The sequence below is a fragment of the Elephantulus edwardii genome, unplaced genomic scaffold (assembly GCF_000299155.1).
Source record: "Elephantulus edwardii isolate Elephantulus edwardi_28Jun2011 unplaced genomic scaffold, EleEdw1.0 scaffold00012, whole genome shotgun sequence".
Lineage (NCBI taxonomy): Eukaryota > Metazoa > Chordata > Mammalia > Macroscelidea > Macroscelididae > Elephantulus > Elephantulus edwardii.
Window position 1 is genome coordinate 451,864 of NW_006399762.1, and position 26,720 is coordinate 478,583.

Below are 26,720 nucleotides of genomic sequence, written 5' to 3' on the forward strand. Positions count from 1 at the left end.
CATCTCTCCAATGCCTAGTATGTCAATATTCATTCGTTCCATTTCTTTCTTAACAATTTCTAATTTTCCTACATTCATGGTTCTCACATTTCATGTTCCAATCACTAGTGTCTGCTTACAACTGTTCCTCTTCCTTTGTATTTCCATGCTTGACAGTTCTACCTAGGTTGCCCTACTCAACAAAAAAATCAAATCAGTACTCTGAGGGAACTAAGTCATTGCTTTTGCTGAAGAACACTCTGTTCAATATGGAAATTTTGAGCATTTGCATCCACAGGCAAAGACCAGTCCAGAGTAAGTCATTAGGCTGTAGCGACTGACCCTCGCTCATAGCATGGATCATCTTCTCTTCATCTGCTTGGGTTCTGGTCATCTTATTCCAAACCATCTGTGGCTAGATTCAAATGGACATCAGCAGGAAGCTCAGGAGTTCATACTTCTCTCTGTGCTCCAGACTTGTCTGTCTCCTCACTTAGCCTGAGCTCCCACATGGGGTCCAGTCAACAAACCAGGCATCCTCATGACTCAAGCCAATAATCGTTCCCTGCTCATCCACACATCTGTGCCCTGAAGGAACACTTCCAAGCTCGTCCTGTTTCTCCGTTGTTGTATTTCTCCCACTTCAACTCCTGTGGATCCAGGTGATTGCTATGTGTGAACATACTCCAATTTTAAGTTCTAGAAGTGTGGTCTTATGTCCTGCCTCAGAACCCAAACTGTTTTAGTTTTTAATGTATAATGTCTTCTCCTTTCCTTTTTTTCCTTTTCCTTCTCTCCTTTCCTCATTGCCCTTCTTTCAAATGTGAATAAAAAGTCCAATGTGGGTCCCCAAATCCATTCAGATATCCTCAGAGACATTTGGGTTTTGCTTAGGACTCAATCTTTCCCTCTTGTCTAAGCCCCATCCCTTACTACTAGACTCTAAACAAGTTTATTTCCGGGGTATATCTTTCCTTTTATTACTTCCAATCAAGTAATAGCCAAAGGTAGAATTACACACTTTTTAAATCTACAATGTCCAGTGTGGCTTTATATCATGCATTTTTTAGTCACCTTCTACTTTTAAAAATTGATTTGCCTATAATCACTCATATATATATGCACAGAGGTTGTGCAATACACAATCCCTCATACATACTGTACTTCACACAACCTCTCTAGAGTACTGAAGAGCAGTAATATCAGTTGAGGGACTAAGGTGTGCCTAAACCAGGCCATGGTCTTCTCAATTATTTGCTATGCATCTTAGAGCTGGACAATAAGGATAATTGAAAATTATAGATGCTTTTGAGTCATGGTGCTGAAAAAGAGTTTTGAACATACCATGAACTGCCAGGAGAACAAACAAGTCTATCTTGGAGAGGGTGAAACCAAGCTGTTCCTTGGAGGCAAGGATTTTGAAACTTTGTCTCACATACATTGGGCATGAGACCAGGAGGGATCAATCCTTGGAGAGGAGCATCATGCCTGAAAGGATGGAGGGACAGCGCAGGTGAGGAAGAACCAGGATGAGATGGATTGATTCAGTGACTGAGGAAATGGTATTAGGTCTGTCAGAGATGAGAAAATTGGCTCAGGATAGGGCAGAGTTCAGAACTAATGTACATAGTGTCACTATGAGTCACAGGTAACTTGATGACATATAACACAAGGTCCCCTCAAGACCCTCACTCTATCTCCACCCTGTCACCCTGTCCTTATCCTCTGACATCTCAGTGATCATCTCTTAGAGGGAAGTATAGTGCAAAGTGATTTCACATCTTTTGGGCATATTGTTAAGATGGGCCAGCCTTTGGAGATAGATGCCTTGCAATGAAAAGCAGATTAGCAAAGGAAGGTAAGACCCTCAATGAAATGAGACAGTGACTGTAAAATGGACTCTCGTGACAGAGATGACAAAAATGGCACACAATAAGACAAGTTTCAGCTCTGATGCTTATAACTATGACTCATACTCAACTTGATGACATCAAGCAATAACAATTAGAATTTAATGCATTGTGATTTGGTACTTAATATTTGCAGTCACTTAAAACATTTAATATCTAATTATGGTTGGTCACATTCCATAAAACTTTAAGTGTTTGCTGCAGAAGGTTAAGGACTGTAGTCTTCAAGGTGGTTTGAAGCTCAAAATCAGGAAGACAGGCAAAAGACTGAGTCAATTGGCAACACAATGGTAAATGCAGAAGAGACTGAAGTTGTTACAGCTTGCTTGGCTTCATAATCAACACTCTTGGCATCAGCAAGCAGTCAGGAAATCAAAAGACTAATTGCCTATGGAAAATCTGCTGTCAGGGATCTCTCCAGAATACTGAAAAGCAATGATGGCAGTCTAGAGACTAAGGTGTGCCTGATCCAGGTCATGTTCTTCACAATTACTTGCTATGCATCAGAGAGCTGGACAATAATTAAGGATGACAGAAGATTAATTGATGGTTTTGAGTTGTGGTGCTGAAAAAGAATCTTGAACATACTATGCATTGCCAAGAAAACATGGAATTATGTCTTGAAGAGGATAAAACCAAGTTTCTCCTTAGAGACTAAGATTTTCAAGTTCTGTCTCACATACTTTGGGCAAATTGCCAGGAGGGACAAGTCCTTGGAGAAGGACATTATTCTTGGAAGGGTGGAGGGATGGAACAGGAGAGGAAGACCCTGGATAAGATGGATTGAGATAATAACTAAGGAAATGCAGGTAGGTGTATCAGAGTCAGTGAGACTAGCTCAAGACAGAGCAGACTTCAGATCTATTTAACATAATGTCACTATGAGTCACAGGAAACTCAACAGAACACAACAACAACAATAACAACTCTAGTTTGTTGTGGTGAGTGTCATTAATTAAATTCTGACTCAATGGCAATATAACTGTGTAGACAGTATAATTGCCCCATAGGTTTTCAATGACTATGAGTTATTGGATGTATTTTATCAGACCTTTTTTCCTAAGTGTCTCTAGTAGCTTTGAAGTCAGTAAGTAGCTAAGTAATCAGCCATGTGTATTATACAGAGAGTCTTATATGTGAGGTAGGGGGAAGTAACAATGATTAGAAAGATAATTGATGTAATTGGCACATGTGAAAAATTTCTGCAAATGTTATGATATGTACTTTTAAAGCAATTCGACAAGGAAATTAAAGCTATTAAATGGGGAAATGATAACCTCTTCAACAGATGGTGTTAACAAAATGGACTTCCATCTGCAGAAAGCTGAAACAGGATCCACATCTCACACCATACACAAAAATCAACTCAAGATTAATCAGAGACCTTGGGAGTAAAGCCCAAAACCATAATGTTAATAAGAGACAAACTGGAATCAAGCTTTGAAGTACTAGTTCAAGGTATAAAGAGATTGCCAAATATAATCAGAAATCTGAATAGTACAATCCGAAGAGGATAAAATTGATGCATGGGACCTTCTAAATATTAAATCCATAGGTGCATCAAAAACTATTTCCAACAGGGGGAAAAGAAAACCTACAGACTGCTAACAAACATTTGGTAACACCATATCAGACAAGAGTCTTATAACAAAAGTTTACAGAATACTCTTGGCCTCCACAAGAAAAAGACTGATAACCCAATTACAAAATGGGTCAAAGACATGGAAATAATTTTCACAGAGGAAGATATTCGAATGACAAACAGACACATTAAGAAATACTCCAAATCCATATGACCCGGCTATTCCACTATTAGGAATATACAAATACGTATTTTAAAATTTTATAAAATAAAAGTTTTAGCAAGCTTTAAAAAAAAAGAAATACTCCAAATAATTGACAATGAAAGACATGCAAATCAAACCCAAAATGAGGTATAATCTCACTCCAGTAAATAGTGGCAAAGTTTAAGAGGGCAGCAAGTAATAAATGTTGGAGAGCATGTGGTGAAAAATGAACTCTTATACATTGTTGTTGGGATTGAAAAATGGTACAACCATTCCAGAAGGCAGCTTGGCGCTTCCTCAAAAAGCTGAACATAAAAATTCCATATGACTTAGCTATTCCACTACTTGGAATATACCCAGAGAAAATGAGAATTAAGGCACAAAATGAGATTTCTACACAACTGTTCATAGCAGCATTATTCACTATTGCAAGATCATGGAAACAGCCCAAATGTCCAACCACGAACAAATGGTTTGAGAAATTATGATACATTCATACAATGGAATACTATGCAGCACACAGGAGCTATGATTTTTTTAAATTATTACTTGGGAGGAACTGGAGAGCATTATGCTGAGTGAACTAAGTCTCACAAGGATAAATATTGCATAAAACCATTATTGCAGAATGAGTGTGAGGATCCAAGAGGGGTGGGAGAGGGTGGAAGCAGAAGGATGAGAATGTGCACGGGGAGAGGGGGATTAATCATCAGGTTGTACAATTTGATAGGTGGGGGGTGAGGGGAATTGAAAGTATCTGTTCCTGAAATCAATGTTTTCTAATTTGTAAATAAAATAGTATAAAATTTTCTTTTATAAGGGTGAAAATATAGGGAAGATGCGATAGAGACTTGATGAACTGAGGTGATAAGTGGCATAGATCTATATTAATTAATCACATAAAATACAATTTGTATGAATGATTTTGCTGTGTTCCACCAAGTCAAAACTGACACATAACTGACCCTCCAGTGGGATGTCAGAAGCAGTTAATCGTAAAGGAGTAGATTGTTCATCCTTCTCCCATGGAGCAGCTGGTGAATTCAAACCAAGTGCCTTCAGGTTTGCAACGCAGGTTCTTGCACTAAGCCACCAGTGCTTCCTATAAGAATTAATAATAATAATAATAAATGTTGTTGTTGTTATGTGCTGTCGAGTTGTTTGCGACTCATAGTGATCCTGTGCCAATCTCATTGCCTCTGACAAATGTTAAAAACCAAAATACGTATTTCATGTACAGGTACACTACCAGAAGTTCTTATTTATAGGCTGCATGCATTTTGGAGATGTATATAAAAATATTACATTAGGCTAGTGAGAGTACAAGTGATTCTTTATAGTCTTAGTTAAATTGGACTTACTTTTCAAATCATCTACATCATGATAAAGATTGCTGCAAAAATAGACAACATGATGATAGATAGAGAAAACAAGTTCAATTATTTAATTTTATGTGGCTTCACAATCACCACTCATGGAAACAGCAGTCCAGAAATCAAAAGATGTGCTACATTGGAAAAATCTGCTATCAAGACTTGTCCAATCTCTTCAAAGTGCTAAAGGAAATCAATGCCAGTGTAAAGGTTAAGGTGTTACTGATTCAAATCATGCTATTTTCAATTGTTTTCTATATATCTGAAAGTTGGACAATGAATAAGAATGACCATGAGATCACTGGATTGTGATACTGGTTAACAATACGGGATATTCCTTAGGTTGTCAAAAGAACAAATAAGTCTGCTTCAGAGAAAGTGCAATCAAAGTGCTCTTTAAAGACCAGGAAGCTAGACCATTGTCTTACAACCTTTGGGCATGTTGTCAGAAGGATCCAGTCCTTGGAAAAAGACATCATTCTATTCGTAGAATAGGTGGAGGGTTAAAAGAAGAGAGGAAGACCCTCAATAAATGGATCGACAAAGTAGATTTATCAATGGGCTTGAATACACAGAATATCATGAGGATGTTCTGTGGTGAACCTATGTACAACAGAACATTTGATTGCATGGATCACAATAAATTGTGGCTAACCTTGAGAAAAATGGGAATCTCAGAACACTTGATAGTGCTTATAGAAAACCTATACTTGGACCAATAAGTAGTTATCAGAACAGAGCAAGGAAACACTGCATGGTTCAAAATCACGAAAGGAGTGCATCAGGAATGCATCCTGCCCTCATACCTTTTCAATCTGCATGTAGAAGAAATCATTCAGGAAGCAAGGCTTTTTGAGGAGGAGTATGGCCTCAATATTGGAGGGAGACTCATTAACAACCTACGATATGCTGCTGACACAACCTTGCTTGCTGAAACTGAAGACCTGAAGCACTTGCTGCAAAAGGTCAAAGACTGTAGTCTTCAATATGGATTGAAGCTCAATATCAAGAAGACAAAGATTCTCATCTCTGGGCCAATTACATAATAAATGGATAAGAGATTGAGGCTGTTTGCAATTACAGCTTGTTCAGATCCATAATCAACACTCTTAATACCAGCAATCAGGAAATCAAAAGATGAATTGCACTGGGACAATCTGCTGTCATAGACCTTTCCAGAGTTCTGAAGAGCAACGATGTCAGTCACAAAGGTGTGCCAAATGCAGGCCATGGTCTTTGCAATTACTTGCTATGCATCAGGGATCTGTACAATGACTAAGGATGAGAAAAAGGATTAATATCTTTGAATTGTGGTGCTGGAAAAGTCTTGAAAATACTGCTAAAAGAACAAACAAGTCTGACCTAGAGAGGGTAAAACCAGGATGCTCCTTGGAGGCAAGGATTATGAAACTCCATCTGACTGTCTTTGGGCATATTGTAAGGAGGGATAAGTCCTTGGAGAGGAAGTGCAAGAGAAGAAGACCCTGAATAAAATGGATTGACTCAGTGACTGGAGTAATGGGAGTAGGTATGTCAGAGACAATGCAATTGATTCAAGATAGAGTAGTTCAGAACTGTTGTACTTAGGGTCACTATAAGGAGCAAGCAACTTAACAGGACACAACAACAGCATCAGAATAGGAGATGGACTCATGAAAAACCTGTGTTATACAGATTATACAATGTAAAAATGATGAGGATTTTAATTATTCACTGAAGATCAAAGACTCCAATCTCTGGTCTGGGTTATATTTCACAATAAAAAACAAAACAACACACCAAATTCTCAAAACTTTACTAATAGGTATCATCATAATAGAAGGAGGGAAAAAACTAAATTTGTCAAGATGTGGTGTCATCAGGTTATTCACTTTACCACCACATAAATGGGCAAGAACATACAAATAGAGTTCCACAAGGGGATCGCTTAGTCTTACCACTAAACTGAGCAGATTCAGCAAAAGAAATTGGTAATCTCAACTCTAACATGGAAGAGGAAGAAGCACATGTCTTTCAAGGCCAGTGGTTTTTGTGCCAGCCAGATCAAGAGGTACATAAGAGCAACAGCAGCCTCAGCAGACCAGCAGAGACTGACATGAGACAGAGATTACTAGGGACTGCTGCCACATGGAGTCAAACAGAGCCAGAGGCCTTAAAGAAGACACCATAACTGGAAGGACCAAGGGAACTTTGTAAAATGTCCTAAATTGTGAAGGTGAAAGCCAATGGGCCTATTACCATTGCTCTCTGCTAAGCTCTCTGGTTTGACATATTGTATCCTGCTGACCACCTAAATTATTGTTGTTGTTTGATGCTGTCAAATCAAGTACAACTTGTAATAGCAACCCTATGAGCAGCCAATCTGAACCCTGCATTATTTTGTGTCCTCATAATAATCTCTAATACACTACGGCATGTTGCTGAAGTGACTTTGTAAATGCATCTCATTGGGTCTTCTCCTTTGTTGACCTTCCATATTTCCATCTATGATGTCCCTTCCTGAGGATTATCCTCACCCAACTACATGTGATGCTGAACAATGACACTGATGTATCAAATGTGATAATGGTTACCCATGGTGGACAGTGTTTGGTGGAGCTACCTGGTTAAAATAAACTTGGAAGCAGGAATGGAATCCACTTCCAAAATACCTTGCCTCCGGAGACCCTGTGAACCTGGGGAAAGGATGAAAGTTATACAAGCATTCAGGGCTTTCATTCATAGGGTTGCTATGAGTCACCTATGACTCAACAGCACTTAAAAACAGTAGCATAAAGAAATATCAGTTGGCCTAGTGGACAGAAAGTGATGGTACCAAACCAAAGGTGGGTGACTTTAATCCGTGGCCCTCAGGTATGTTTTTAATTATTTTTGGTCAAGCATTCTTCTAGGTTGTATAGCCCTGGTGTATCCACTTGCCATGTAGAGGTAACTTGTGGTTGCTGTGAAGTTGAACACTGTGACATTGATGTGTCAAACGTGATAATGTTTACCCATGGTTGACAGTGTTTGGTGGAGCTCCCCAGTTAAAACAAGCTTGGAAGCAGGAGTTGCATCCACTTCTGTAATAGCTTGCCTCCAGAAATCCTAGAACCAGAAGAAAGGATGAAAGTCACACAAGTGTTGAGGACTTTCGATCATAGCGTTGCTATGAGTTGCCTAGGACTCAACGGCACTTAACAACAACAACAGCTACATGTCCAAAATAGGAAAGATAAAGTTTCGTCATCTTTTCCTCACAAGTAATGGTAAATAAACTTTCAGATCAATGAAAGGGGGTGTGTGTGTGCGCGCGCGCACGCGTGCACACACACTCAGAGCATGGTGATGATCATAAGGATAGTACAGAATAAAACAAGGTTCTGGCCTCCTGTTCATTGGATCACTATGGGTTTTAGTCAACTCAGAAGTACCTAATAGCCACCATAAATATAGATGTTTATATTGTTGTCGTGTACTATAGAGTCAGAACTGACCCAGAGCTGACTTTCTGGTGGGTTTTCAGAGGCAGTTCATCACATGGGAGGAAATTGCCCATCCTTCTTCCATGGAGCATCTAGTGGCCTCGAACCGCATACCTTAGGGATTATAACACAGCTTCTTGCCACAAGGACACCAGAGCTCTATATGTTTATATGTGTGTAAGTTTTAGAAAGTCTCAATTATTTCGTTTATCCTCTAATGATTTTGCATATTCAGTTATAGATAATCTATTTATGTTATAGATTAGGGTTCCAATGTTGGCCCCAGTTTTGGATTTTTTTTTTTTTTTGCACTCCATAGAGATCCTTGGTTCACCTTCTGATGTGAGATATGGATCATGTTTAATTTTTCTACAAATAGATATGCTAGCATCATCTATTAAAAAAAATCTATCTTTCCCTGCGTAATGGATTTCTTCTGTCAAAGACCAGTTGTCCACGTTGTTTTTGTTATTATTCAGTACAGTTGAGTCAAATACAACTCACAGAGTGACCCTCAGAAAAATGTATCTGAACCCTCTACTGTCCTACACTATCCTTAACATCTCTGGCACATTTTAACTCATTGTCACAAACCCTGTATCCATCTTATCTTCATTTCCTTCAGTGATCCTCCAACTTTCCAAGCAAAATGCTCTTTTCCAAGAAATAACTTCTCATGATAACACATCTGATGTATGTGAGATGAAGTTTGGCATCCTTGCCTCTAAGGAACACTCTGCCTGCACTTTCTCCAAGACATATGTATTTGTTCTTTTGGTAGTCCACAGGATATTCAGAAAGCTTTGGTTGCCATATGATATTCAGTCTTCTCTCCTACATCACTACTCAAATGCATCAATTATTCTCCTGCTATCCTTACGCATAGGGTCTGAATTTCTTTATGATGGCTAACCATAAATACCTGCGTGCGCAGGTATTATTACAAGTTTTTGGAGTCCAGTGCTTTGTCGGGCCTGTATTTGACATGCAGGACTGCTCTGCCCGCCAGGAGTGAGGCCCTCCAGGCTTGGCCTAGGGTTTAAGGCAGGAGGGCTTCAAGCCCCGAAGGGAGAGGGGAGAGGAAGCGGCCATGTCCTTCCTGGTTGGCTCCTCCCAGGGTGTCTGTGACTTCTTTCTGCCAAAGCAAATGTCAAACATTCTTCTAGGTGGTATAGCACTGGTCTATGCATTGCTGTACAGAGGTAACTCGTGGTTGTTGTGATACTGAACACTGGGACACTGATGTGCCAAACGTGTTAATGGTTACCCATGGTGGACAGTGTTTGCTAGAGCTTTCCCACTAAAACAAGCCTAGAAGCAGGAGTGGCATCCATTTCTGAAATGGCTTGCCTCTGGAAACTCAGTGAACAGTGGTCAGACATTTCATTCATAGGGTCGCTATGAGTCATCTACAACTCAACGGCACTGAACAACAACAACAACCATAAGTGACTAGACTTATTTCTGGGTTCATCATTCTAGTCCACTGATCTCTATATCTCTTGCTATACTAGCACCAAGCTGTTTTGATTACGGTAACTGTGTAGTAAATTCTGAGATTAGGAAGTTGAAGGCCTCCTCCTTTGTTTTTGTTCTTCAGTTGCACTTTTTGTATTCCAGGTCTCCTTCTTTATATATAAAGTAGCTGATAACTTTCACTATCTAAATGAAGAATAGCATTGAGCTCTGAATTATGATAGATAATTTTGTCTTTAGTAAGTTTTTTCTCTGTAACTATTATCAAGCTACCAGAGGAATGTATATCTGTGTTTCATTGACTATGCAAAGGCATTTGACTGTGTGGATCATAACAAACTGTGGTTCACTCTGAGAAGAATGGGAATCCCAGAACACTTGCTCGTGCTAATGAGAAACCTATACTTGGACCAAGAGGCAGTTGTCAGAACAGCAAGGAAACACTACATGGTTCAAAATTGGGAAGGGCGTACGCTAAGGATGCATTCTATCTCCATACCTTTTCAACCTGTATGCAGAACAGATTATCTGGGAGTCTGGGCTCTATGAGGAGAAGTGTAGTGTCAAGATTAGTGAAAGATCTATCAACAATCTGCATTATGCAGATGACACAACTCTCCTTGCTGACACTGAGGAGGACCTGAAATACTTGCTGCAGAGGGTCAAGGACTGCAGCCTCCAAAATGGATTGAAGCTCACTGTCGAGAAGACAAAAATTCTCACCACTGGGCCAATTGGCAGCATCAGGATGGATGGTGAAAAGATTGAGATTGTTCACAGCTTTAGTTTCCTTGGCTCCACAGTCAATATTCTTGGCACCAGTAGCCAGGAAATTAAAATACGTATTGCCATGGGAAAGTCTGCTGTTAGGGACCTCTCCAAAGTACTGAAGAGCAATGGTGTCTCTCTGGAGACTAAGGTGTGTCTGATACAGGCCATGTTCTTTGCTATCACTTGTTATGCATCAGAGAGTTGGACAATGACTAAGGAGGATAGAAGGAGAATTGATGCCTTGAGCTGTGGTGCTGGAGAAGAATATTGAGGGTACCATAGACTGCTGGGAAAGCAAATAGCTTCATACTGGAAAGGGTCAAACCAGACGGCTCCTTGGAGGCAAGGATTCTGAAGCTTCGTCTAACATACTTTGGACATGTTGTAAGAAGAGACTGGTCCTTGGAGAGAGACATCATGCTTTAGAGGGTGGAGGGACAGCGCAGGAGGGGAAGACCCTCTATGAGGTGGATTGATTCAGTGACTGAGGTAATCAGTATGGCTGTGTCAGAGACACTGCGATTGGCACAGGACAGAGCAGAGTTTAGGGCTGTTGTACATAGGGTCGCTATGAGTTGCAAGGGACTCGACAGCACATAACAACAACAACAACAGCAATTATCAAGCAAATCATTCCTTTTTATAATCTTTCCATGAATTTATTGCAACATTATGATGTCTGAACTTTTAAAAATGGCTTTTCTAAACATTTCCTTAGCCACTTCTAGGGGAATGGTCTACAGTTGCCTCAACTTCAGACACATGGTTCAACCTTGGTCAGTGTCTTCTGCATCATCAGGGTCACCATATTACAGAGTGCTGGTCAGACTGTGGAGAGACTGTAATCTAATGATGTCTGGCAAAGCCCTGGAAATTGAATCAGAATTAAAAGTTTTGCTTCTAAATGATTGAAAGAAGAGCTGGCTTGTTGAAATCCATGAGACAAACCTTCCTGGATAAGTGTGGAAACCAGAGGCTTTTTGCACTTGTGCTGCTGGGCTAAGCCTGAGCTTTCATTGTTGACTGAAAAGCATCCTGAAGTAATTAAGAAATCGTGTCTTGCAATTAGCCTGTTTTGGGGCAATTGTTTAGGAAGTCTGGAATGTTTATGTAATATCTTTTGCCTCCTCCCCTCCTCAGCCTATTTCCCTAAACTCCGTAAGTGTGCACAAGGTCAAGTCCATGAATCAATTTGCATTTAACACAGATTCAGTAAATAGTAGAAATAGGTGCAGTAGTATGGGGGGCCATGTCTGACCTTGTATAGTTTGTTTGGTACTGTGGATGTTATAAAATATATCTATAAAAGTATACATACGTTATAGTATATATATGTATGTATGTATGTATATACACATACAGACACTACAGACACACATATATATACATATACACATATATAGATATAGATATCCATCTATCTATATATGTAGATATCTATCTATAGATGTGTGTTTTTCACACTGTTTTTCACACTGGATCTTTCCCATTTCTTTAACTCATCCCTCCCTCCACCCATCAAATTGTGCAACCCTGTATTACTTACAAATCCATTCGAGTCTTAAGAGATCTTTACAAATTACTGAACTCAATTAAAGTCACCAAACGTGATGATATAATAGAGCATATGTAGCTGGTGCTGAGCAAAAACTTAAGTCATCAAGTCTGGTATTCTTGACTGAACTTGCATTTGCCCAGAGAATTGTTCATTGGACAGCACCTGTTTATGTAATTTCTCTTTTTAAAGTACTTACTGTGTACTTATTTATTGCTTAAAAAGCTCAGTTAAATGACTTTAAAATAATGTGGTAAACTCTAAAATGTTTACCTTTGCTATGTATATTCATGTTGTTGTTGTTGTTGGTTGTTATGTGCCGTCGAGTTGCTTGCGACCCATAAAGACGCTATGTATAAGAGCCCTATAAACCCTGCTCTATCCTGTGCCAACCTCATTGTCTCCAACACACCTGATCCAAACCCCAATCACTGAATCGATCCATCTCATCAAGAGTCTTCCTCTCCTGTGCTGTCCTTCCATTCTCCAAAACATGACAACCCTCCTTGCACCATGCCCAAAGTATGTCAGACTAAGCTTCAGAATCCTTGACTCCAAGGAGCATTCTGGCTTCACCCTCTCCAGCACAAAATCTATTTGTTCTCCTAGCAGTCAATGGCATATTCAACACACTTCTTCAGCACCACAGCTCAAAGGCATAAATTCTCTTTCTATCATCCCTAGTCATTGATGCATAATACACAATTGCGAAGACTATAGCTCAGTTCAGGCACACTTTAGTCTCCAGCTTGACGTCATTGCTCTTTAGTACTCTGGAGAGGTCCCTGATAGCTGACTTTCCCAATGCAATTCATCTCTTGATTTCCTGGCTGCTGATACCAAGAGTGCTGACTATGGAGCCAAGCAAACTAAAACTACAATTTTTTCTCCACCATACTGATGCTGCCAATTGGCCCAGTGGTGAGAATCTTTGCTTTCTTGATGTTGAGCTTCAATCCATATTGAAGGCTGCCATCCTTGACCTTCTGCAGCAAGTGCTTCAAGTCCTCTTCAGTTTCCGCAAGCAGGGTTGTGTCAACTGCATAATGCAGGTTGTTGATAAATCTTCCACCAATTCTGATGCCACATTCCTCCTCATACAGCCCAACGTCTCAGATGAACTGTTTGCATACAGATACAAAAGGTATAGATACAGAATATGTACCTGGCACACCCCCTTCCCAATTTTGAACCATAAAGTGTCTCCTTGCTCTGTTCTGATGACTACCTCTTGGTCCAAATATAGGTTTCCCATAAGCACAAGCAAATGTTCTGGTATTCCCATTCTTTTCAGAGTCAGACACAGCTTGTTGTGATCCACACAGTCAAAAGCCTTTGCACAGTCAATGAAGCACAGATAGACATTCCCCTGGTACACTCTGCTTTCTACCAAGATCCATCTAAAAATAGCTATAATATTCCTAGTACCATGGCCTCTTCTAAACCCAGCCTGAACATCTGGAAGTTCTCTGTTGACTTGTTGTTCTCATTGTTTTGGCATAATTTTCATCAGAATCTTGCTTGCATGTGATATTAATGATACTGTTTGATAATTTCCACACTTTGTGATGTCACCTGTCTTTGGAATAAGAACAAATATTGATCTTTTCCAGTCAGTTGGCCAGCTGGCTGTCCTCCAGATTTCTTGGCAAAACTTAGTGAGCATCCAGGGCAGAGTCTGTTTGTTGAAATATGTCACTTGGTATGTTGTCAACTCCAGGAGCCTTGGTTTTTTTGCAATTCTTCAGAGCAACTTGAACTTCCTCCTTCATCACCACAGGTTCTTTCTCACACATTATTTCATGAAATTATTTTGTGTCAGCCAATTCTTTCTGGTACAGTGACTCTGTATACTCCTTTCATCTTCTTGTAATAGTTCTTGGGTCACTTAACACTCTATCCAAAGCATCCTTTAGTATTGCTACTCATGTTTTGAAATTGTTTTTCAACTCCTTCAGCTTAATAAATACTGAGCGAGTTTAGCCCTTTTGATTTTCTGACTCCAGCTCTTTGCACATTTCATTATAAAATCTTGCTTTGTCATCCCGATCTGCCCTTTGAAATTTTCTATTCAGCTCTTTAATTTCTTGATGTCTTCTTTTAGCTTTGTCTTCTCAGCCCTCTAATACAATATTCAGAGTCTCATCTGAAATCATTCTTAGTCTTTTCTTCTTCTTCAGCCTCTGTAATGATCTTTTGCATTCTGCATGGACGATTTTCTTGATATCCTCCCAGAGCTCATTTGGTCTATGCTCATTGGTACTCAAGGCCTCATACCTGTTCCTGAGATGGTTTTGAAATTTGAATAGGATAGACTTAAGGTTAAATTGTGGTTCCCATGGATTTGATTTCATTTTCTTCAACTTCAGCTTGAATTTGCGTATGAGTAGTTGGTGATTTGTCTCACAATCAGCACCTGGCCTGGTTTTCACAGCTAATATTGGGCTTCTCCAGTGATTCTTTCCACAAATGTAATTGATTTGACGCCTATTCATTCTATCAGGTGAAATCCATGTGTGTAGTCTGCATTTGTATTTCTCTTAAGAGGTATTTGTAATGAATATATCATTGAATACGCAGAATTCTATCATTCTATTTCCTGCCTCATTTCTGTCACTGAGTCCATATTTTCTACCTACTGATCCTTCTCTATTCCCAACTTTTGTATTCTAGTTGCCCATGCAACATTTAAGTCTTTCCTCACCTCTCCCCTCCTTTCCTCTCTCCCCTCATTATTGTTGATTCAGAGCTGACAGATAGTGCCATTGGGTTCAATGGAATTTCCAAGTCTGTAAATCATATAATACAGGTGGAAAATGCCTATATTTATCAGTCAGATCCTATGATGCATTTGAACTTACAGAAAGGCATGGTCTTTGAATTATCAGCTATAGATTACATTACCAGAGCTACCCGTCAAAAACTGTCACACATTTTAGGGTTCAGACACTTCAGGAACAGATTCCTCTATGTAGTGTACATTTTAAGCATGTTATTTTAGAAGCATAAGAATCTAATTATAAAAAAAAAGTTACTAAATGAATAAAGTAGCAACGAAATAACTTATTTTTCCAGAAAAATAAAATTATTTTGCGCCAGTGGTCCCAAAGGCCTAATTTTAAATTGTTCATAACAGGTTCTACTTACTGAATCAGAACAGCAATATTTATTGTTTTTATAGGAACCGAATATTCTTTTAAATGTATTTCAAATATTTAAAGAAAAGACATGCCATTTTATTTTATTTTGGTACAGTTTGAAGGCATATTGATATATAGGAAATAAAACTACCACATGTCACGTGTATATCACAGATATTGCTCAGAATATTTTAAAATTCTGGTAAGTTCACTGCAGTTCAAATAAAAAGGTCTCAGAGTCTTATCCAAACAGCTGTGGTTCCTGTTTGAATTTTAGCCTAGATTATTAAAACCTTAGACCACAAAATCCCCCTAGGAAATCTTGCATAAGCATTGTTCTCATTGAAAAAGTGGCTGAGATCAGAAAGGAAACAAGAGGTTTATGCTTTAGTTGGCTTTAGAACATCAAAATCAAGTGGTCAATTCTCCTTTAGATGTGTGTCCTTCCCCCTTTAAAGGGCAAAGGAAATAATATGTGTGGATTTTTTGAAAACATACCCCCCAATAAGTAAATAAGAAATTCCAAGAACAATCACATTTCTGTGCTTCAAGAAAAATTGGCTTAAACAACAGTTATTTCAAAAAGTAATGTAATATGTAGAGTAAATCTCTTCATCAATAATAGAATTTCTATGACAAATTTGAAGGAAAGACTTGAAAAATTCTTTCATATATTTCCTATATGTCTTAGATCAGAAACTGTTGTTAGATTCGATTGATTTTTTTGAAAAAGTAGGGACTTATGTTTTCTAAAGCTGGTATCCAATAAACTTGTTGTTTTTTAGTGCTGTTGAGTCGCAGGCGACTCATAGCGACCCTATGAAGGAGAGTCCTCAACACTTGTGTGTCTTTCATCCTCTCTCCAGGTTCATAGGGTTTCCGGAGGCTGCCACTCCTCCTCCCAAGCTCCAGCCCACACTGTCCACATTGGGTAACCAACCATTAACGCATTTCACACATCAGTGTCACAGTGTTCAGTTTCACAGCAACCACAACTTACCGCTGTACAGCAAGTGGACACACCTGGGCTCTAAGACCTAGAGGAATGTTTGAACAAAAACAATGAAAGATACGCCCGAGGGCTGCGGCTTAAAAGTCATCCACCTTTGGCTTAGTAGCATCGCTTTCTGTTCACTGGGCCAGCTGATCTCTATGTTGATATTATTGTCGTTAAGTGCTGTGGAGTCGCAGCGACCCTATGGAGAGTCCTTAATGCTTGTGTGTCTCTCATCCTCTCTCCAGGTTCATAGGGTTTTTGGAGGCAAGTTATTACGGAAGTGGATGCCACTCCTGCTTCCAAATCCAATAAACTTAGTCATTGGGTTTTATTTTAACAGATTCTGATGGAAATGTTTTTGTATTAGATCTGGTACACCCGCCGGTATGAGTTTGTGCTGCTAACCTATAGCCAAGGAAATAAAATCTCCCCAGGAGAAAGATGGGTAATATCCCCCTGTGCAATTTACAACTTCTGTAAAACCACTGGAGGGTCAACTATGAGTCAGTTCAGACTTGATAGCACATAGTACATACTCATAAAATATATAATATGGTTCTTTTTGAGGAAGAGTTTCTGGAGTTGTGATGTTTGTGAGAGATGCTATCATTTTAAGAGACCAGGTAAATGTTCTTGAGTATCCAAAGAAGATTTCTGATAGACAATATTAGCTCAGCAGACTACAGGTAAGGAAGGGAAGAACAAGTAGAAGAGTTTTAATTTTTTGAGGAAGTGGGTAGGGAGTTCTACCGAAAATACTCCTCATTATATCCAAACCACAAAGGTTTACTAAATAGAAATTTAAATCAAAAGGAAAACAGGATGTTCATCTGGGACACATTTTTGGACACATATTTTAATACCACATGAAAGTTACACCATCCAGATGTAAAAGCAATAAATTTAAAAAAAAACACCAAAAATACAAAATAAACAATAAAATAAGAAGTGAAATTGGATAGTTGCCTTAAACATTTCCTCAGCAGAGTTAATGATCACAAACAGAACAATTTTACACTGAGGAAAAGGTTGGGTGGGTTCATTAAGCCTGTGTGTTCTCACAATGGAAGAAATAAACTAGCAATCTGGTTTCAGGGAACACTGATTGTTGGCAGCCCCAGCTTTCTGGACTTCTTAAATATCTATTTCAGACTGTAATGGAAATGTATCAAAGCCAGCACTTTAATATCAGATCAGCAACAGGAAGGAAAACAAACAAAAAAGTGTTGGTACATATTGTGAAGCAAAAAATGAATAACAAAGTCTGTGTAAAAGAGTTAGCTTTGGAATCAACACAACAGCATCCAACAACAATAACAAGATGGGCTACATTAAAGATAGTCATTCTATCACAAATACAGTGAAGTTCCTTTAAATTCAGAATACCTAATTTGGAAGTTAACAAAGTCTTCGCTACAATATAAATGTGAGAGCTATGATAAAATAAAATCATTGCATATCTTGTTAGGAAAAATTTTAGAATTTAAGATTTTTATTGTTAATATTTTCAAGCTACAAATTAAAGATAATTGAGGATTTCTAAAAATCATTGCATGAGTTTCATGTGTTTTAAAACAGCAAATGCTAAGCATTTAAAAGTCTCTATGCTCTTTCTAATAAATGAAATGTTTCAACCCCAATGTCAACTCAGAATGTCTGGGCCTTATACTGATTAGCCCTGGTAGATGCTAGCTACAAAACCAAATTTCCAAATTAATCTTTTTATTTTTGGCTGAATTATTAAATTGAATATGAAGAATCTTGAATATGTATATTTGGAAATATGATACAATACAAATAGAATATTTGTATTTTATTTTCCCTTTGTTTTAGGGGCTCAACTATTTAGATTGAAAGTTTGATAGTTTAAATTTTTGCTTTCTTTAATCTTATATGCTATCTCATAGCAATTTATGGTGGAAGAACAGTTAAATAAAAAGAAAAGGTATTTTTTATAGTGGTCAAGTCATATGTTTTAGATTTTATAAAGAGAAAGAATTTGGAAAAATTCAGCTTAAGAGATGTAATTATTTTTCAGAGGAGATTACAGATAATAGCCAATAACTTCAAGTCTTGAATAATGAAATTCACATTCTTCTCACTGAACATTATTGCTTATTTTTTATATTTTTGTACATTCAGTTATTTTGACCTATGTTTGCTTTCCCAAATAAAATGAATTGTACTTTCCTAATTTAAGAACTAAAAATAGGAACAAAACATTTCAAAAGATAAAATAATGGATGGATAGTCATTTAAGACCAAATGAAATATTTGGTTGGTTTTCTCTCTTCTACTTTATTAAAATAGACATGTGAGATTGCCATTCATTCTCAATTGCTTTCTCATGGGTTTTTCTCATAAGTGCTTAATTGTCTGCCATTTAAAAACAAACAAACAAACAAACAAACAAACAAAAACAACCAAAAACCAAAAAACCCAGACCACAAATAAATTATTTAGAACATTTTAGGGTTGGGGTTTTTTTGTAACAATTTGAAACTTTTCTTGAATTAACAATTTTTTTCATGAAATGAGGCAAATTATGATGGGAATTTGGCTATATTAAATACATTAATGATAAAATTGTAATTTGATTATTTTTATATTGTTTAGCATATAACAACTAATTTAGTAGCTTAAAACAGTAAAAAATTATTATCTCATGCTTTTCTGTAGGTCAGGAGTCTAAGCATAGCTTAGCTCTTCTGAATGTCTCACAAGTTTGTAGTCAAAGTGTTAGCTACTCTGAATTTCTTTCTGAAATTCTGAGTCCAATTATAAGCTCCTGTCACTACTAAAACAAGTCAATTCTTCATGTCTTTAGAACTGAGTTTCCCTTTTTTTTTTCCTGGCAAAGAAGTTGTGGCTTTTATTATTCTTTCCCAGGCCATCAACATGCACTTCTGACAGCATGTCAATTCCACTCTTCAAAGACAGCAAAATTGAGTCTATCACTCTAATCTGCATATAGAAAGTCTTATAAAACATACTATAATTTTAGAAGTGACATACTATCATTTCAGTTACAAATAACAAATCCTAAGAGACTCAACAGGGTATAGACATTATCATACAATATCACTCATATCGCATGCAAACCAGATCTTGCTGGAGATTGTGCAGAAGTGACAAGACCAGTGCATTGACATAAAAACATCAGAAATACAAGCAGGGTTTAGAGGAAGCTGTGGCCCTGGGGATCACTAGTATTGACTGAATATTGGCAAAGAGTACCAGAGTGATATCTATCTGTGTTTCATTGACTATGCAAAGACATTTGACTGTGTGGATCACAACAAATTATCATTAACCTTGAAGAGAATGGGAATCCCTAAACAATTGTTTGTGTTTATGTAAAACCTATACTTAAACTAGGCATCAGAACAGGGCAAGGAACACCGCATGGTTCAAAATCAGGAAGGAAGTGTGTCAGGGATGTGTCCTATCTCTATAACTTTTCAATCTACATGCAGAACAGATCATTCGAGAGGCAAGGCTTTATGAAGAAGAATGTGGCATCAGGATTTGAGGAAGACTCATCAACAACCTACATTACACAGCTATTTAATTTTAAGTTTAAAATAACATTAACTTTCTGCAATGTTCCTGTAACCATGTGTCATGAATTGAATTGAATAATATCATGCAATCAGACAATCATTTGTAGAAGGATTAAGATTTGATGCAATACTCTTAGTTCTGGTACAATGTAAAAACAGGTTTTGGAGGTTTAGCTTTCATCACGTTCTCACAAGAAATAAAAAAGGAGAGACAGAAGGAGATGCCTCAAAAGATTTTGGAGTAGAGTGTATTCTTTAGACTTGGTGCCTCTGTTTTGAGAACCATCTAGGTCCATGGAAAATTACTGCAGAGACATATGGACAATACCAAGGGACACTGAACCCATAGAAACTGTAAAGACACAAGGACCTTCCTCTTAAATGGTGAACAGACAGAGAAAGAATGCTTTCTCCAAGAACTGGCACTTTTAAAACAAGACTTCTAGCCTCTTTTACTATAAGGGAATACATTGCTGTCTATTTTCTCTTAGACAATTAGAACAATATAAATGGATCAAGTATACATAAATAAAAGACAATGAAAAAGTCAATTGAAAGTCCATAGTCTAGTGAGTGAAAGTATTATGTTTTTGTGTGTACCACTATTATTGTGTAGTGGAGCACATAGAGACATGAGAAGATATAACATCTACAGTGAATTGTAATGGATGAGTGAGATAAGTGTGTCAGATAAATTGAATAGCAAATACAAACAAATGCTGAGATGGTAAACACAATATTTGCTGTTTGTTATTAGGTGCTGCAACTCAAAGCAACTTGTGCATAATAGTTATGAATTCTGCCCTATCCTAAGGCAATCTCAGTGCCTCTGCGACATCTACACCCAGTTATGAGGTCTCAGCCTTGGATGCCACATCTGCCAGTCTAATCTAAGTGTACTGTATTGTACATAGGAGTTTTGAAGTCTTGTTTTTCGGGATATTTTTTGGGTTTTGTTGGTTTTTTTTGGGGGGGGGCGGGGAAGTGGCTAGCCAAGCCTTCTTAGTCGGGCTTAATTTGAATGTTCAGTTTTAGAACAATATCTGACAAACAAGCTCATAAGAAACACAAATAAATTACGTGGGGTATATTACGTGGATAATGTTGTTTGATAACAAACTGTATTGTCTGAGAATCTCAGATTGTATCCTGAAGTAATAAGTAGTAGCTAAAAGATGTTAAATAAGAAATAAAACAACTACATACTTATATTCAGCAGAGACTACCAGACGATACCTGTTTGTGCTTTATCTACTATGCAAAGGAATTTGCCTATGTGGATCACAACAAATTATGATTGACATCGAGAAGAAGGGGAATCCCGGAACACTCAGTTATGCACATGACCAACCTATAGCTAGGCCGACCAGGAAGCTGTTGTCAGAACAGCTCAAGGAAAGACTGTATGGTTCAAAATAAAGAAAGCAGTGCATCATAGATATATCATTTCTCCATACCTTCTTAATCTATATACTGAACAGATCTTACAAAAAGCTGGGTATTATGAAGAGGTACACAGCATCAGGAGCAAAGGAAAACCCATCAACAATCTGCATCATGCAGATGGCACAACCTTGCTTGCCAAAAATGAGGAGGACTTGAAACACTTGCTATAGGAGATCAAACACTATAGCCTTCAATATGGATTGCTTCTCAACATCAGGAAAATAAAAATCCTCACTACAAGGTCAATAAACATCATGATAGATGGAGAAAGAATTAAAATTATAACGATTTCTTCTTTCTCATATCTATAATCAATATCCCTGACACCAGGAACAGGAAATCAAACAATGAGTTGGATTGGGAAAATCTGTTGTCAAGGGCTCTCCAGAGTTCTAAAAAACACTGATACAAGTGTAAAGACCAAGTGTAAAGAGCCTGATCCAAACTATGGTACTCTCAGTTGCTTGTTATGCATATGAAAACTGCATGATAACTAAGAATGACTGCAGAAGAATAAATGCCTTTGAATTGTGATATTAGAGAACAGTATCAAACATAACATTGCCTGCCAAGAGTACCAACAGGTCTGTTCTGGATAAAGCGAAACCAAGATGTTCTTTGGAAACAAGGAGAATGAAACTTCATTTCACATATTTTGGGTATGTTGCCAGGAGGGTCCAGTCCTTAGAGAAGGACATCATGCTTGGAAGAGTAGATAGCCAATGCAAGGAAGAAAAACACTTGACAAGATGAACTGACATAGTGACAGTGGCAATGGGGTCAGATGTTTTGGAGATGATGAGACTGGCTGAGCATAGGGCAAATTTCAGAGCCTTGTTCATAGGATCACTATTAGTCATCGTCAATTTGATGATAACAACAACTTATCTTTTTAAAGTTTATTCTGCAGGTGCATAGGAAGGTTATACAGTTGGGAGTTGGGAAGTGAGTGCAACAAGCAAGACAAAGATAATAGAGATTTTATAGAGATAGTAAGAAAAGGATAGATGAAGTATGAATAACGTACCTTGAGACAGTATATATAATATAGCAAGAAGTCAGTAAACATTTCATTTGTATTGTTTGCTAAATGCTAAAGAACAAGGATGTACCTGATCCAAGCCTTGGTATTTTCAGCTGCTTCCTTTGCACTGGAGAGTTGGATAATGGATAAGAATAAAGGCCTCTGATTTGTGGTGATGGCAAAGAATATTGAAGGTCCCATGAATGAAAAAAAAAACAACCAAACAAACAAGCAAATCTTACATAAAAGAAGTGGAACAATAGTACTCCTTAGAGGCAAGGATATTGGAACTTCATTTCACTTTGGTGATATTTTTAGGAGAAACAAGTTCTTGGAGAGATGGATGATGCTGGAAAAGTTTTCGGGTCAGAAAAAGATAAGAGCCTTTCCAAAATGGATTAACACAGTGTCTGTAACAATAAGATAGGACATTAAAGAGTTATGAAGATGGTGCAGAATTGGGCAAAGTTCAGATATGTTATTTGTATGGCTGCAATGCATCATAGTCAAATTAGCAGCAACTAAGAACAATTGAGTATCTAATGATCAACAAACAGTTCAATCAAAATCGGACATGCAGGTAAGATACATTAATAATAATTTGTGACCAGAATGTAAAAGTGCAGGGAACGCGGCGCAGCCGAGCTGGAATTTGAACCACACACAGGATAGCTGAGTCCCAGCCAAAAGACACCAGCCAAGCCACTGTGGAACCCACCCACCAGGAACAAGGAGGCAGCAACTGCCCACCACCATGTGACTCCAGAGGAGCAACCAACCACTGCCAGCCTGCACAAGACCCTGGAAGAGCAACCGCCTGCTGGCTGCTCCATGAATCCAGAGGAGCAACCACTGAACGCCCCCATGTGACCCTGAGGAGCAACCACCCCCGACCACCATGTGACCCCAGAGGAGCAATGGCCCGCCACCACATGACCACCCTGTGGCCAGCTGCCGAAAGACCCCACAGCACAGCTTCCTCTACATAAACCCCGGGTGGCACTCAAGCCCCACCCCCTGACTCCTGGAGGTAGTAGTATCCCAGTCCCATGCTCCCTCCCACCCCAGCCCCGTGCTCCCACAACCCCCCTGCCACAGCCCCCTGCCTCCATTCCCCCACCCCCTGCAGCTCCACAACCCCTCACCTCCACCTGCCATAGCCCTTTGACCCCAGTGGCATCCAAGGGCCACCAGAGAGTCCTTCACGCCCCACAGAGACCAACCAATGCAACGAGCCGTGGACAGTAGGATTACTAATCAGAACTTTTGTTGCAGCAGTTTTTTTTTTTTGAGCTACAGGAACACAAAGCTATGCCTTGGATCCAGCCATCACCAAGATCCACCAGCCGAGCTGCTGTGGGACAAATCTGTCAGGAGAAAGGCCTGTAGGATCCTGACTGGGTTTTCTGGGGCACTGCTGATTACTTGGGAGAACACCCAAGGGGGTGCCCACTGGTGGGGAATCTGGCTGAGATCTCTTGGGTCACACCAACTGTCCAGGAATGAGCTAGCCACTAGTAATCTGCCTGGACTTTTGTCGACTCTGCAGACCAGCCAGAGGCTAGTAGGTCTGTAGGATTTGACTTTGACTTTTCAGGTCCCATTGGACCCAGGAACCTGTTTGGCAGAAGCTGCTGCATGAGGGCACTTGCACAAGTGCCACTGGGCAGGGACCACTGAGTGAAAACCACTGGGTGGGAAACGGACAGTGGGAATTTTAATAGGGATCCCAATCAGGAGCACACCCAGACAGCTGAGGCCAGAATGAGGTCCCCCAAGTGTTTGACCTGCCCTTGCGATCACCTCAACTCTGTGCCTGCCTCACCCCATTTGGCTCCACACCCGTGCCTACACATCTGGTTAATCAACTTGTCTTTAATCAGAAGCACCTTGACATATCTTACCAACAAGAGATTGCACTCACAGGCTCTGAACTGACATTTCCCTGAAGCCAGAAGTTCAGAGAAACACACAAGTGGGGTCGCTGCCCAATTGATTTCTAGAGCATTGTCTTCAGATCAACAACATATCAATGCCTAGAAGAAAACAAGCTATCTCACACAATGCACAAGAGCAAAGCAAGATGTCACCCCCAAGGGGTGACAAAGTATCAGTGGATGTCATGAAGCTAGAAAGTATGATGGAACTTTGTGACACATATTTTATAAGAAGAAAGATTGAATATATTCAATGACTAAAAAACAAACTTGCTGAATTACAGGATGTTGTGGTTGTTGTTGTTGTTTGATGCTGTCGAGTCACAGACGACTCATAGAGACCCTATGAATGAATGGCCTGAGCACTGTTTGTATGTAGAGTTTCCAGAGGCAAGATATTTTGGAAGTGATGCCGCTCCTGCTTCCAGGGAATTACAGGATACTACAAGAAAAAAAAAACAGGAGGAGCTCAAAAAAACAATGCAACATAATACAGAGAAAACAAACGAGGCATTAGAGGCACTGGAAAAACGAGAAACCACTATCCAAAATATAAGGTCCAGTGTTTCAGTCTGTCAATATGATGGAGGGAGACATAAGCAGAGTTGAAGAGATAGAACACACAAGCAGTGAAATTGAAGACAGAATTGTCACCACTGATCTGCTAGAGCAAAAAACAGACTCAAAAAAGAAGGAAAAAGAAGAAAACGTAAGAATAATGTGGGACACCATTAAGAGAAATAACATGTGCATCATTGGAATACCAGAAAAGGATGAAGCAAGTAAAGGTACTGAAAAGTTCTGGAAGAATTACTAGAAGAAAAGTTCCCAGGCATATGGAAGAACTAGAGAATATATATGCAAGAAGCTCAGCGAACACCATATAGACTAGACCCCAAAAGAAAACATCAAGGCATATCATAGTTAAATTTTTCAGAACCAAAGATAAGGAGAGAATTCTGAAAGCAGCAAGGGAGAAACAGAGTAACCTATAAGGGAGAACAGATAAGATTAAATGCCAATTTCTCAGCAGAATCCATGCAAGCAAGAAGAGTGGAAGGACATATATCAAACACTCAAAGAACACAACTGTCAACCAAGAATACTGTACCCAGAAAATTATCCATCAAATACGAAAGAGAGATCAAGATATTTCCAGAAAAGTAGAGCCAAAGAGAGTGTGTAAAAACAAGACCAGCATTGCAGGAAAGACTCAGAGATGTCCTTCTTACAGACATACCACAGAAAGATACATGGTCCAAAGTAACCAGCAACAACACCAAAAAGAACTCAACAAAATGATAGCAATAAAACCTAGCCTCTCAATAATCACACTGAATGTAAATGGTTTAAATGTAACACTGAAGAGAAAAAGAATAGCAGACTGGATAAAAAAGTAAAATCTATCAATATGTTGTCTACAAGAGACACACCTGAAAAATGAAGATAAAGAAAGACTAAAAATAAAAGGGTGGGGGGAAACATACCAAGCAAATGGCAACCAGAAAAAAGCAGGAATAGTGATATCAATCTCTGGTAAAATAAGTGTCAATGTAAAAACCATCACAAAGGAAAAGGAAGGTCACTATATAATGCTGAAAGGGTCAATAAAACAAGAGCACATAATAATAAAAAACATCTATGCACTAAATGAAAGACCTGCAAAATACATAAAACAAACATTAACAAAATCGAAAAATGAAATAGACAACATGACTGTAATACTTGGAGACTTCAATACACCCCTCTCAAGAAAAGATGGAACTACCAAAAAAAAATCAACAGAAGTACAGAAGAATTAAACCACACAATAAACCAATATGACCTAATAGATATGTATAGGCTAATGCACCCCAAAAAAACACAGTATACTGTCTTCTCCAGTGTGCATGGAATGCTCTCCAGAATAGATCAATTCTAGGTCATAAGGCAAGCATCAATAAATTAAAAACCATAGAAATAATACATAGCACCTTTTCAGACCACAATGCTCCAAAATTAGAAATTAATTAGAAGATAAAGGAGAAAAAAACATACATTTGGAAGCTGAACACCACCTTACTTGAACTTGACTGGGTACTAGAAGAAATAAAAAATGAAATTAAAAATTTCTTGAAACAAATGACAATGAGAACACCACTTACCGAAACCTCTGGCAAACAGGCAAAGCAGTTATCAGAGGTCAATTTATAGCAATAAGCAAACATATCAAAATGCATGAAAAACTAACCATTGACTCTCTAACCCAACATCTCCAACAAATTGGAAAAGAACAGCAAGAAACCTCACACCCTCTAT